Source organism: Hakea prostrata, chromosome 9, assembly GCF_041222555.1.
Source record: "Hakea prostrata isolate BN-2017 chromosome 9, UWA_Hpros_2, whole genome shotgun sequence".
In the NCBI taxonomy this organism is placed as follows: Eukaryota; Viridiplantae; Streptophyta; class Magnoliopsida; order Proteales; family Proteaceae; genus Hakea; species Hakea prostrata.
Genome location: NC_142608.1, coordinates 4,299,223 through 4,315,008, shown reverse-complemented (window position 1 = coordinate 4,315,008; position 15,786 = coordinate 4,299,223). Strand labels below are relative to the sequence as shown.

Genomic DNA, 15,786 nt, shown 5'->3' with positions numbered 1-15,786 from the left:
ACAAAGGGGAATCTTCGCCGACATCTCTGTGGAACCATTGACATGGAAGCAAAGACTAGAGATTTGCATAGGTATTGCAAGGGGGCTCTAGTATCTCCACACGGGCTCATCAGAGATGAAAGTAATTCACAGGGATGTTAAGACAGATAACATACTATTGGATGATAATTTCATGGCTAAGATAGCAGATTTTGAAATCTCAATAATATCTGAAGGTTCTGATAAAACATTAATGGATGACATAAAATATAAGAAAACAGAAGATGGTGTATGGACTGGTTATTTGAAGGGAACCCCTATATTCATTGATCCACCAAAGTGTAAGGGAATCACACTGTTGCTTCATAACTGGTCATCAAATCCAGGTTGGAGACTTTAGTCTTCTAATTGCAAACATTCTTGATTTAGCAAAAGAAAAAAAAAAAACAGAAGAAAAGAAGAAGAAGAAGGTAGCTGCGTCTTTAGACTTTACAATATGAAGAAAGTTCATAAAGAAGAAATTTTATAAGGATGCCTAAATCCAATGACTGGAAAATGTTCTTTCTTCAAACCCACATAGAGGACTAACCAACTCATCAGAGAACTCACTACAACCAGCTGAGAAGTAATTTTTGTATTCTTCCTCACTAGAATCATCAAATCTTGCACAGGCCGATTCGGTTTCGGTTCTCTAATTCGGATACCCAAATGCATCAACCAATGCGATGTAATTGGATAATTTCTCCCCAATAGAATCATCAAATATCGCCCAATCCAGTTAGATTTTGGTTCTTGAATTCTCAGACTCAGGTGAACCAACCAATGAGAAGTAACTGGAGTATTCTTCCCCACCAGAATCATCAAATCTCGCCTAGGCCGATTCGATTTCGGTTCTCAAATTCTGAGACCCAATAGCACCAACCAATAAGATGTAATTGGAGTTCTCTTGCCCACTCAAATCATCAAATCTTGCCCAGTCTGGTTTGATTCCGGTTCTTGATTTCTCGGAACCCCGTGAACCAACCAATTTGAAGTTGGTGGAATATTCTTGCCCAGCACCAGTAGGCATCTTCATTTCCAAGCAACGGCGATTCAATTCTGATTCTGGAATTCTCAGTCCCAACTCCATCAATCAATGAGGAATGCATAGAATATTCTTCCCCACCGTTTTCTACCCAAGCTTCGTGCAGCTGCAAGACGTACTCCAGATCTCGCAACACTTGTTCCATTGTGGGTCGATTCTTCCAGGAGTTTGAAAACCTGGAATGGGTTTGGGATGCAGAACTCAAACGAGGATTAAAATCAAACTCGGGCTCAGAATCTGCTGACTGTGATTCATAGTTGTTAATACCCTGGTTTTGGGATGCAGAACCCAGATGAGAATTAAAATCAGACTCAGGTTCAAAAACTGCTAATGATTCACAGATGTTAATACCCTGAAGGCAAACTGCTAATATCCTTGCAATATCAAAAAGTCTCTTCCATGATTCCAGGGATCTCTGACTTTCGCTCCGAAGTGCACATTTTGTTATGTTGATCCGATCATCTGGTACAAATGCTGATCGACCACAAACAACCTCAAATAGAACCAAACCAAAGGAGAAAACATCAGTTTTTGAACTGAAATGTCCATGCATCGCGTATTCTGGAGCCATTTATCCAAAGGTTCCCACTATTTTATCAGTACTAACATGGGTTTCAATTGGTGCAGGACCCATTCTTGATAATCCAAAATCCACAATCCTTGATACAAGATTCTCACCCAATAATATGTTGGATGGCTTAATATCCCTATGGACTATGCCACATTCTCCCAATGAGTGGAGGCAGTGTAGCCCACGAGCAACACCTATGCAAATCTCTAATCGTTGCTTCCATGTCAATGGTGGGTAATCACACTCTCGAACAGATGATTCTTGAGACTCCCATGTTCCATATGCTCATAAACTAAAATCAGCTCACTGTTTTCCTCGTAGAACCCAATTATGGAAACCAAGTTTTCATTGCTGAGACTCCCATTTTTCATATGCTCATACACAAACATCTCTCTTTCAAATGCCTCTTGACCTTGTGCAGACTGCCTGACTCCTGCGCTTGAATGCTGCCATAGTGCCATCATAAAGTTTACCCTTGTAAACATTTCCAAAGCCACCAACTCCAATCAGCAATGAGTCATCAAAATTATTTGTTGCAATAATCTCTGATATTCTGAACCGCTTACCAGTTCTCTCGATAACTTCAGAGCCAATTGGTTTCGAATATCCTTTGGTGAATGTAGATATTGCAGCAAGAAAAATCCCTAAGGGTGTGAAATGCTCATCACCAACTCTGTCATTGGTTGCAGAGGCATTTAGATCCAACATGCATCCTTTGAAGACTCTGGATGCTTTAGCAACAATGCTGTTATTTCCCATGTTTCCAAGACCTGGTGGACGCCGACCAAGGGAATTACTCCTTTCTCTACGTAAAGATGCAAGATTGGAGATAGAAGCTTCACCTGATCTCAATTTTCGTAACGTACTTTTCCACTCTTCCTTGCTTCTAAGACCCAATACCTCTAGAGTTGAAGGCATTCCTCTAGAATAACGTGTCACATCACAAGAAAGCTTCATATAATCATCAGGAGGTTCTTTCATCGAAAAAGCATGTAAACGGAATAGCTGTAGAGATTCCTTATTGTCCAGCTCTTTAGGCCAATCGATAATTTTATCCTTAGCAATTTTAGCCACTTTTAAGATATGTTCGTAACTTGTAGTTATTATGACTTTCCTTCCCGGACCAACCCAATTGTGCTCGCCAACCAACGCAGCAATCTGTTCTTTGCTATCCACATCATCGAGTACAAGAAGAATATTCTCTTGGCAAAGCATGCGTTTAATCACTCTTTTTCCTCTATGATAATGGCTTATGACAAATTCTACTTTGAAGATATCTTTAGGCCATGCATTGCATTGCTGTTTGCTGACATCTGAAATAAAACTATGCCGATTGAATTTTGGAAGGATGTGGTTATAGAGAGCCCTCATCAATGGTTGTCTTCCCAATACCTTGAGAACCACAAATTCCTATGAATTGAACATCATTGGAATCCATACTTAGATGAATGTAAATATGTTATTGGCATGGATAAACTTTTTGACACCCTTTTTACGATTGATTCAAGTATATTTGCTTGATCCCTGCAATCAATTAATATCCAGAAAAAATTACAGCAATTTGTAATGATAAGAAAACACCAAGTAAAAAAAATATACTAAGTTTTTGAATTTTTAACATAAGTCCCCTCCATTTTCATGGAAAACAGGCATAACTCCCCCAAAATCAAAAGCTTACAAAGACCCCCACCAAACTTGACACCGTTAGAAGACTATTAAAGGTAAAAGCATAATTACTATTTTAACCGGAAGATTAAGTTATATAAAGGATAAAAATTAATTATAAAATTACAAACTTGCCCTCCCTCTATTTTCATCTCCATCGTTCTACTCAGTTGAGATATATTTTTGTGAGGTGATCGGAGGAAGGGAAGGAAAGCGGAGAAAAAGAAATGACAAGAAAAAGAGGTCTAATGGACCATGGAGGCCCTAATTCTTCCATCAAAACCAAGTTCGAAAGGACTGTTGTTCAATGAACTCCACAAACAATTAAGGTACCTTTCTTCTTGTATTCATGAAAACCCACCACAGCCTTAGTAGAGAGCTTTGTATGCAAAAGATTCTTAATTTAGCCAAAAAAAGCTAGGATCAGACCTTTTAGGTATGTCATTGAAGATCTTGCAAAGTCTTTTGCACTTAAAAAATAGTTATTGGTTTTTAGTGAACAGACACAGAATAATGATGACTTCATGAGGCAATTGGTTTGCAGGTTTATTGAGACTGAGGATTTCAGACACAGAAAAATGATGACTTCATGAGACAATTGGTTTGCAGGTTTATTAAGACTGAGGATTTCACACATGATGTATTGTTAGACATGGAGAGGTCATTTTAAATAATAGTAACTAGAAGGGAATGGGGTGTAGTGATTGGTAGGAAGAAGGAATTGTGCTTGAAAGGTCCACAGAAGAAACCTAATCACATCCTTCACCCATCTCTATGAGAACAGTCCAACTTTAAAAATAGAATTCAAGATAATGGGTATTGTGGTCATTTTAACCCTATAGGGATAATACGGTGCAAAAAAATCAATTTGTACTTAAAATATTAATTATGTACAATCACTAACCTTGTGAAGGATGGATGGGGTCAATTAATTATGTACAATCACTATCTTTGCCAGGGCCTTTCTTCTGATAGACATAGAGGGCATAAAAAATTTTAATTTTCTTTTTAAATGCAAAGTCATAAAAAATAAATATTAGTGAAAATTGAGTACATATACAAATTGGATATTTACAGTCTTGCTTAGCTGCAATATGAAACATATTATAAAGTGAGGTTATGACCATACAAATGTACCTTAGAGTACAGGATGAAAAATCAACCCTGATGACCTGATATCTCCCTGAGCTTGAATAAGGTCTGGGCACAAAATTTGGCTCTGAAAGTTAGTCAGCATGCCAGGTGGTCCAAGACTAGGGTCAAGGTCATGTTTGACCTGGTTGGAAATTAGTCAAAAATAAACATTATTAGCTGAGCAACTATGACAACATACATTTACCCTAGGGAGTTTATGAAATAATAATTCTATTATAATCTATTAATTCTTAAACAAAAAAAAAATAATAACAATAAAAAATAAATAGAAAAAGAAAAGAAAAGAAGGAAAGAAAGAAAGAAGTATAATCCTAAATACATTAGGGAGACTTGCTCCACACAAGAAAGAATAAATTTATGGGACTGAAGCTTACTTGCTCTTGTTGATCACTTCTCCTTTCAAACTTCCTATGACTTTCAAGGCTTTCCTCCAAGTCTCTAAGATATGGGATTCAAAATTCTTCTCATGTCCCTGAAATGCTTCTTCAAAGCTTCCACTTTGATTCCGAACATGGGACACCGCTCAACATCAAAGAATATGGGTAAGACCAATTGCCCATTAGTTTCGTGGCAATGAAGAATCTAAGATAATTCCATCAGACACCATTTGCTATCTGCATATCGTGGAGAGAAGACAGGGATGAAAATTTTGGAATCATCAACTGCTCTAAGGCAGGCTGGTCCAATGGCTTCTCCAGTCCAAAGCTTTTCACTATCCATAAACACGTTGATTCCTTTGTCTTTCATGACCATATTGAGGATGCTGGTGAAGTTATTTCGAGTATCTTCTCCCCTGAAGTTAAGGAACACATCGTAACTAGAAAACCCAACTGTGAAGGTGAAAGTAGAAGCTTCATCTATTAGCACCATAGTTGCAGTCGCAGAGAATGAGAAGGCTCTCAAAAGTGTTGTCTTCTTGCAAGAAACTCTTATGAGTCCTTGGTTAGAGTCGGTGTCTGTATCCTTTATTTTTTCTTTTCCATTAATTATTGTAGGGACATACATACTTAAAAGTCAAGAATCCGGTTCCCATGTCTTCCAGCTACTTTATCACGTACTTTGATTTCACGTTTCTGTGAAATATATACACGAATTGTTTCTGTATTATAATTGGAAACCCCCTTTTTCTGGATCCATCTCACATCAATAACTCGACCCCCTCCACCTATAGGTAATTTTAGACAAGTTTCCTTTGAAGTGGATACCTAAACTCATCATAAGAACTTTTGAGCTTGATTGAAATATATTCAAATCGTATTATGCATATCCAAATCTATAATCAGTTACGTTTGTTTTTCTTACAAGAACACAGCTGAATCCCTAATCAGCTGCAACTCATGATATCCATTCCTGCCCAATTACATATCTTTACAAAATCACATGTCTGAATTATTCAACTTAAATCCAATGTTGGGTTCAAAAACAAAAAATCTCATGGATCCCAATTTTCAAAATCCCATCTTCAAGGCTGTTGTCCAACCAGAAATCAGTCTAATGCTAATAGAGACATCTCTGGGCCATAGAGATCACCACCTGATCAGCTAGAAAACAAACCCCAAAGCATGAAGCCAACTCATAAATTCCTGGACAAGTAGGTGGGCAAGCAGGATAGGATATAAAATTCACATAGTAGGGGGAAGACAGATAAACTTAAAATTACTTCAAAAAAAAGAAAAAAAGATAAACACTAATTAACTACAAAGAAAATTTTATTGAAAAACCATGTTTCGTTGAAACTCACTTTCTCAGATACTTCTCCAACGGGATTTAATGAAATCTTGTGCAAAAAGAAAGCAGATCTTAGGGAGATATCATGGTAATCACCTTGATTGGCGGGTAGAACTGCTTACTGTAGTTGGCGTTTATGTAGGCATGAAGGACACCTACAACTATGAAAGCTGAAAGCCTGAAACATGCAGAATCAAAAATGAATTTCAGCTAAAACGGAACTTATAAACTATAGAAGCTAGCTCTAGGTCTGATAGGGCAAAATGATATAGGTTTGAAAGAAAACTACCACATAAATAATTATCAATACAGTCAATCCAAAACACTTTGTTTGACATAAAACTCAAGAAGATGGTTCACTGATATGACCAACACAACTGTGATGTTCCTTCACCTAGAAGCTAGTAGCACTACCTCATCAAATATCAGTTTGAAAGTCTAGTTAGTGTCTCAACTACAGAATATGAATGAGTTGTCATGAGTAAGAAAATATCAACATGAATTTTTATCTATACAATTTCAATTAGCAGAGACTCAAGGCAGCTTTCGCAATGGCCTCAATTATCAGCTGGTCAATCACAACTAGTCGTATTTAAAGCTGTAATTAAAAGTTGCAAAAAAAAAAAAAAAAAGATACTGATGAATTTCTAACATTACCCAATCGAGCTGGACTCTGCAAGGATACTTCATTCAATGTTTTTTGATAAATCACTCCATTTTGTCATCCATGGTGCTTCTGTAGTCATTGTCTGCTATGTACTAGCCTGCATAATTTTAACCTCTTGTTGCTTCACCCTCTCTTGTTTTGTGGGCCATTTTTTATTGACACTTTTGTTGGCGGCTTAAACCGACCCACTAGTCGTGATTCTTCTTGGAGGAAGATCATGGTTGAGCTATTGGAAATCTGAGAATGGGATACTTGTGCATTTGGCTGTAAAGCAAATTCAGAACTGAATAAGCAACAGATTTACCCAAAAATAAGCAACAATACATTGAGATTGACTGACATTCATGGGAAAGAATTTATGCAAATTGAAGTGATGCCACTAATGCCCATACACTACCTTGTCGCTGCAAAAATATAGCTTAGAAACAAAAGATGAAAATCAGATCAACTAAGATCCCAAGGTGTTTGGAATGTTCAACTTGCATCCTATGATATTTCCTGGTCTCTCATCCACAGCTGTTGAGCATCAATTTTACTCACCTGAGGCTCCGCAAGTCTAATTTTCTATTGCAACAAAATGAAATTAGAAGCTACTTTATTAAAATGAAATACATGTTCAAAAAATAGATACTAAAATCAGGAAGAATTAGGTTAGAATCTTTCTCCACTTGACAGACCAACAAAGCATTCCCAAATTCCCCATACCTAACTTCCTTCGCTGCTCGATAAGCATTGTCAAGCCTTATTTGTTCTAAGACTTTAGCTCACCATCCCACCCTCAAATCATTGTAGGCGAATGATGTTTCTCTTTTGATTCATCTTGCATCTTTAGCGACCTTCCTAACAAAAGTTGCCAGCTCATTCGGTATCATTACAGAGATCTATTTGACTAATTATACAAGATATCAACCAACATACTTTAAGCTCCAAACCTTATCTAGGGTACCTAACCTCACAACTTTTAATAGTTGTTGGAGTGAGAAAATCATCGAGGATCACTACTCTATGCTTTATTTATCTCATTGATCTTTTTTTATGTATCCATTTAGATCACCACCTATGGTAATCTTAACCTCTTCATGAATTACCACCACCAGTGCTTCCATCTGTACCCAAAAACATAACATAGTGATTTAATCCTGTCCAACTTAATGTCCATGTGCACTAATTGTGCTCATCGCCTCTTTCTCCAACACAATCCTTAATGGATATAATCCTACGGCCAAATATTTTAACATCCACCAAATCTTTCTTTAGCTCAACAACCCATCTCATCTGGCCTCAAATCAATGTCCCCCTCAAAGCTCAAATATTCCATGTTCAAGTACTTCATTGGTAAAAGATCCCAAACAATCGCATTTTAAGCTTCGCCACCTTATCCTAGGCTACTAAAACCTCAAACTTCCTACGAGTTTGTGGAATGAGACAAAAATCTGGAACCCCTAGTCAATGCCATGTAATGGCTCTCCCCTTGATCACTTTAAAATCCTTACACAACAGTCTAATAAACATTTATTTAGAAAGAAATCTATTTGACAACTATGATGTCCACATTTGAACATACTAAATGATCTTCCTTTCAAAGCCTTTATGACAACTACATTAAAAGCAAAAGAAATGTAAAAAGAGATTCCTTAAACTTTCCTCTCCCCAAAAACCATATCCTACACGTCATAGTTGTAGGCGACGCCAAGGCGTCCTGCCATTCTTTCAGTCAGGTAGTTCTGGTGTTGCCTTGTCTCCTTAGCCTTGTCTCCTTAGCGACGCCTTGTCCTCTTACTTGGCGTCGCCTTCATTTTTGTTATTCTCCATCCTCTCACCTCGACCATGTCATCTTGACAACCATGCTAAGCGTACACTTTTATATGCTTCAAATAGCTACTCCTCCCAACAATTCTCCTCTAGGAATTGTTTTCTTCTCCAGTAGGGCCACACAGACCTTCACCATTACATCTCTCAGTCTAGCAGTGCATCAACAAAGGTTGAACTACATAGTATTTGTTGATTATTCCCCAACTCCAGTTTAACTTTGCCACTTCTAGATAAACATTGCCAAACATTGCCATACTCCAGAGTTCACTTAACTTCACAAGTAAAACATATCAAGCAATATCCTTTCAACCTCCGCAACCTTATCCGAGGGTACTCTCTCACATATTTTAAGAGATACAACAATGAGACAATCAAACATAATCACTAAAACATGCTTTGTGGTTAGGCTAATCAATGGCATCACCATGTAGTCCTTACATCACAATCAGTTAGACGTCCTAGTTAGGACATAATTTAATTGGTTGCTATGAATCCATCAGAAGGTAATGAAAATGATTTTCTCCATTCCTACTATTTATTCTAACAACAAAATTAAAAGCAAGAGCAACATAAAAAACTGAGTCTTTATTCTTTCCTCTGCCCAAAAACAATATCCTCTATGCACGCATTCTTATCTCTTTAATATTGCATCATATGACCATTTCGATCACCCCCGATGATAACTTCTACCACCAAGTCATCCATACGCTCCCAAGAACGTAACTTACCACTTTACTCTTCTCCAACTCAAGGGGTTGGTTCCTTTCCTGTGGTCTATCTTGGTCTTCATCTCATCCCTAGTAGGCTCACTCGCCACCATTGCCTCCCTATGCTCAATCATATCCACAAGAAACTTCAGCTCTGGAAAGGCAAGCATCTATCCTTTGCTGGCAGGGTGGTCCTCATTTGCTCAGTCCTCCAATCTTCCTAGCTTTACTGGTACGGAATATTCTCCATCCCCAAACCAACAATCCAGGCAATGGAATCCTTGTTTTGTGCCTTTCTGTGGAAAGAGTAGGAATCCTCTCGCTTCATCCATCCGGTTAGTTGGTCTTCTTTATGCCATCCTACCCTCTAAAGGAGGCCTAGGTATTCGCCGGATCTCTGATGTTAACCTGGCTTGCCTTCTCAAGCTAATCTGGAAATTTGCCTTAAAGCATGATTCCATTTGGGTTAAGTGGGTCTATTCTTACCTCCTCCGATCCGATTCCTTCTGGACTACTTCAATGCCGTCCAATCCTTCATGGGTTTGGAGAAAAATTCTTTTGCTGCATCCCCGTGCCGTCTCTGCTATTTCCACATCCATTGCTTCCGGTTCGTCCACTTCCTTTTGGATAGACTCGTGGCATCCAATGGGAATTCTCTTCAATCATTTCGGTCCCCGCACTGTCTATGACACCCATATCCCCAAATCCGCGCCCCTGTATACGTTCATCTTGAATGGTGGTCCTCGGCACCCCTCATCATTCTCACATAGGTTTGGGAGTCTCTTCCCCCTATCTCTAGTTCCTCATGTGTCCTAACAGTATTGTAGCCTTTCCCCTATCAAAACCTTCCTCACCTCCTCAGCCTGGAACCTCCTCCGCGCCCACAGCCCCAAACCCCCTGGCCCCCTTTGGTCTGGTTCAAAACCTTCATCCCCCATCACTCCCTAACCTTTATGAGAGCCATTAACCTTGCTCTCCCCGCCCAATCCTTCCTTATCGGCCGCCATATCCCAGTCAACCCCAGTTGCATCCTTTGTTGGAACTGTTTAGAAGACCTAGATCACCTCTTTTTTTCTTGCCCTTTCTCTAGATTCCTTTAGGGAAAAGCCATAACTTCCATTTGGCCCCATTCGAGCCGTTCCTTTAGGTTTTCCTGTGATTGGTCTTGGATTTTATGAAATAACAGGAGGTACCTCCATTTGCGATCGGATTGGTAAGCTAGTGTATTGTGCCTCTATCCATCACCTTTGGTGGGAGCGTAATCTTAGAAGATGGACTTCCAAATCCCGCTTAATAGATAGGATTTGGAATCCCATTAGAAAAATAACGGTTTTCGGGCCAGATTTGATTTGGTGCGGTTGGGGTTCGGGCTAACTAACGGTCTAGACTCCGGTTGACTAATAGATTATCGCATGCAAGAAAAATAACAAGAAGAAACATTAGAGCATCCTGCAACAAAAGCCAAAATTCCATGCAAAGCAAAATTTCTATTAATCAATTTCCATTAAAAATTAAAAGCCATTCCACATCGTAGAAAACCCACCCACCTAAAGAAATTAAGAACCTAGATAGTAAGTAGTAACATAGGGACTGCAAGCTCATTCCTCAGGATCCACTGACCGTCAGCAACATGGATTCTTGCCCTCCAATCAGTTCTGTCTGAGGCCATGGTAGATACAAGGCCTAAGCTAAGCATAACCTTTCTCACTGCTTCTCTTAAGGTTATCTTAGGTCTGCCCCTAGCTCTCCAAGAATACGTCAATCACATAAGACCCCGGACGCACCTCTCCACTTCATCCACCCTATTTTAATTCTTTAAGAAATATCATCCTCTATATCACCTATTTTATTTCTAATTGAACCAAAGCACCTAAAACAATCCCTTTGAGGAATATCCTTATTGTCAAGTTTCACCACGTCAATGTTTGCCCGATCATCACTAACGTTACAAACTAGATATTCTATTTTCTCTACTTAGTTTAAAGCCTCTTGATTCCAAAATTCCTCTCCATAATTCAAACTTGGTATTAATCCCCACTGGAGTCTCATTTATGAAAACAATATCATAAGCCAAGGAATCTCATCTTGAATGTCTTTGGTTAAGTCATCCATTACAAGTGCAAATAGATAATGGCTTAAAGTTGATCTTTGATGTAGTCCAGCTGTAGTTGGGAATTTATTACTTTGTCCCTCCATTGCTTTTACACTTGTCACTGTACCATCAAATATATCCTTATCTCTATGTCCACATATGTATTTGCGATCCTTCTTTTCTCTAGTACTTGCAAAATTAATGCACTATCATAAGCTTTTTCTAAGTCAATAAATATCATAAACCTTTCCATAAGCCTCCTAATTAGGTAAATAGCATTTGTGGTAGATCTTCCCAGCAAAAACCGAAATAATCCTACCATCATATCTTAATCCACGATTATTGCACACCCCACTTCTGTTCAAATTCAACCTGCATATAGTAGGAAAAAACTAATTACTTCGTCTATTGTACTTTGGTGCCTCCAATAGATCACCCATCAATGTCCCTAAGTCTCAAAGACAAGCAAGGCAAATTTCTGATTGAAGTCAAGTGTAAGGAGGGTGAATCTCAACCCCACAGAACAAGTATATTCACGAGTACAGAAATAAAATTAGGATTGAAATAGAGGTGTCAAAATTGAGGAGGGCAAATCTCAAGGTGGAAACACCCCCCCTACACCTTATAGGAGAAGCATAAGCTTACAAAGAATTGTCACTGAAATTAGGTGTCAAAATTGAGGAGGGCAAATCTTAAAGTAGAGTCAACTCCACTCTTTTTTTCGTTTAAGTTGTTTATTGTCCCCGCCAACTTTAGCCCGAACAGTTGGCGCAACATGATAGGGTTCAACAGCTATTGTTATAACCTAGGCGTCATCCCAACCTTCCGAAAATTTCACAATTCTTTTTGCTCTGCCCCCACCCTCAGAAGAGATGGTATTACCTAGCCAAGTGGCCGTCATGGATGCTTGACATCCAGGGTAACTTTATTGAACACGAGACCGTCCTATCCACCACCAAGAAGTGGAGGGAATTTTTCCTATTTTGTCGTCCTCCCTTCACCGTGCCTTAAATTATTGACTTTCAGGAGAGGACAAAGATAAACCTTGAAGGGATGAACACACACTTCGAAGGCTTGGTTCATGTTTAGATGCATCATTCAAATAAGGTGTTATGCCCACAAAGAAGTTTTATGGAAGTAATTGAATGCTTGCAATTTTATTGGTAGTACTTCAAATTTACTGAATTCAAGGATCGATCAATAGGCTTCCCAGCTCTTGATCTTTTAATCGACACACTCCTAGCTTTAATCTTTGGCTTCGTTTAAGTCTTTGATATAGTCCCAATACCTTTTTTTACCTGGTTAGGACGTTGACCTGGGAAAGCATCTCAATTCCGTATATAAATCGAAAAGGAGTCTCGCTTGTTGGGGTTTGGCTTGCCATCCGGTATGACAAGGACAGACTTGGTAATTCCTCTAAAAATGCCCGATTTGTCAACTCCACTTTGTCATTACTCTATGGGTAGGCTATTGATGACTAACGAAGTTAAATATGAAACCCAGTAAAAAATGTCCCGAATCCCGCTCCCTCAAAATGTTTGCCATTATCTATTACTAGCACCCTTGGGATTCTGCCGGTAGATGACCTTGCCATCATAAAATTTATCCAACTGTTTTTCAGTAATTGTCGTTATGGGCTCAGGCTCGACCCACTTTGAAAAATAATCTATCGCCACTACAAGGTATTCCCAATTGTTAGTGGCCTTGGGTAACACTTCCTAATCATATCCATTCCCCATATGGCGAAGAGCGTTTGGTTTAAGATGGGAGTCAATGGTACTGTTGGAACACTTAGGACTGGCGCGTGATTTGGACATTGCTCGCATTTTCACACATACTCAAGGGCATCCTGACAGCATGGTCGGCCAATGGAGTCCTGACCTCAAAATCATTTGTGCAACCATTCTCCCTTTTATATGAGATCCCCTCACGGAACTCAACAAGATCATAATAAGAACGAGAGGGTCCCACACATTTTAGCAGTGGCTCCTAAAACAATCCCATGTAAAATTGGTCATCTAGAATGGAAATCCTTACACATTGATTCAAGAATCGGGTCCATCCAGCTTCACTCCCGCTCAATTTCCATCGACTCGATTTCCTCTATGCTTGGGCATGGCACCTCTTCTATATATATTGCAGAGTCAAGCATTTTATATTTCGCGAAGCCAACGAAGACAGCTTCTCTGCTTCCTCATTTTCTTTCTGACGATTTGTTTCACAACTACACAATCAAAATTGGCTTGGTATTTTTCGACCTTTAATAGATACTTGGCCATCTGACTCCCCTTAGCCTCATATTCTCCTTTGATTTGATTTACCACTAGTTATAAATTGCTTCTCACCTACACCTCCTTAACTTTTAATGCTTGGTAACCTCAATGACCTGCCAATATTCTCCTTTGATTTGATTTACCACAAGCTGTGAATCCCTTCTCACCTCCAGCTCCTTAATTCTTAATGCTTGGTAACCTCGAGGACTTGCCAATACCGCTGCATATTTGGCTTCAATAGTTGAAGCCTTTAAGTTGAATCTTAAAGCATAGTTGACTTCTTAAAGTTAATTATGCCCTAGATCCTCAATTATTACTAAAGGCATTATATAATGGATCCAGACACAAACTGAAGTCTGTTAATTTGTAAGTTGAGAGACACTACTTTCAGCAACAAAGTCAGCCAATACTTGTGCCTTTATCGCTGGTCAAGGCCTCAAATTGATCAAATACTCACTAATCTTGAACAACTACATGCCCAATCTCCTTGCCACATCTGGTCCGTGGAAATTTTTCTTCAAAGGGAAATTAGTCATTACCACGATCGGGTGCGCTTAAAAGTAAGGTCTCAACTTCCAAGAAGCCATTAATACAGCCAGCACTTGCTTGTCAGCCCCTGGATATCTTGTCTATGTATCAATAAGCATGTGGCCTATGTAGTAGATCGGCTTCTAAGCACCTCTTCCATTATAAAAATTGTTCTCAATGCAACTTTCGAAAATGCTAGGTATTTGAGGAACTCCTCCCCCAGCAACGGCCTTGCCGACACTAGGGGAGTCCCAAGTGTGTTTCTAAGCTTTTTAAAGGTCTATTGCTATTCATTGGACCTAGATTCACACCTTGCTTCCCGAGTGTTTAGAGGGCTTTAAAGAATGAATTGCATTTTTCATCTACTCGGGAAAAGACACAATTCAACGCAGCTACTCATCCAGTAAGGCATTGGATGTCTCCTATAGTTCTAGGGGGCTGCATTTCTACCAAGGCTTTAATTTTTTTTGGAATGATGCCCCCTTATGGAACCATAAAACGAAGAAACTTCCTAAACAATACCCTGAACGGACATTTTCTGGATTTAACCTCATCTAGTATGTTTGTAGTACATCAAACACTTCCTCTAAGTCTAGCACATGCTTTGAACCAATGAGGCTTTTTCACGAGCATATCACACTTCCATATTCCGCCCAATCTTTTGGACCTACGTTTCTATGTTAGGTAGTTAACGTAGAAGTTTTGAAATGGCCAGGTTGACATGCATTCACTAACTCTAGCCTTAGTCGAAAAATTCATTTTCGTATGTCTGGGCAAGACTCTCGCTCCTGACATGTTAAGGGTTGGTCTCCTGAGATTCAAATAGTATGTTGTCAGATCTCGTATGACCATAAACGTTGATTTAACCATGGCATCCCTAGGCAAGGTCCTGATCCTCAGGTTGAGCTGGATTGCGAACACATATTAGTGCATTCCGTAAGCGGTCATCATGTCATCCACAAGTTTCAGCCTTTGAAATCCTTCAAACAACAATAGGTTGATTGACGACCTAGTATACATAAAAACCCAATAAACCAAGAGACCTTTTACATCTTCATCCATAAATGTTATTGGTTTAGGACAAGATTCGTTTTTTCTTTTCATTCGCGAATGTACTACCCTAACAAATCGGGCCAAATATAACATAGACGGGCTATCTCTCCCGATCCACTACTTTCTCCTGATTCTGCAAGGCTTGAATATCTAGGTTTTCTTCGTTCCTTGGAAGGTGATTTTCCCGGTACAGTCCCGAGTGTTTTGACATATTGGCGCAGCTACCTTCTAAGATTACCTTTTGTATTTTTGACATTTTGGCAATCATCGGTGTGATGACCATAATCTTCGTGGAACCAGCAATATTGTTTCATATCTCAATCTTCAGGCCAAGGTGAGATATCGTTAGACCCAAGTTACCGTTTCGACATTTTACTAGGAGTCTTAGTCAGATGCTCCGCTTCAGGATTGGCAGGTCCAATGCTTGCAAATGGCTCTCAAAAGGCACGTCTATCGGTAGTTTTCTTCGATT

General features: G+C 39.2%; 1 pseudogene across 1 annotated transcript in view; it reads right to left on the bottom strand.

Moving 5' to 3' along the window:
- Nucleotides 1–842: 842 nt before the first annotated feature.
- LOC149004147 (uncharacterized) overlaps nt 843–15,786 on the bottom strand; it is an 86,247-nt pseudogene continuing 71,303 nt past the window's right edge. The window contains exons 3-6 of the transcript XR_016175588.1: nt 6,840–7,113; nt 4,829–6,352; nt 2,061–3,158; nt 843–2,008 (exon numbers count right to left, since the gene is read on the bottom strand). The product of XR_016175588.1 is annotated as an uncharacterized LOC149004147 (transcript). The remainder of the gene's footprint in view (nt 2,009–2,060; nt 3,159–4,828; nt 6,353–6,839; nt 7,114–15,786) is intronic.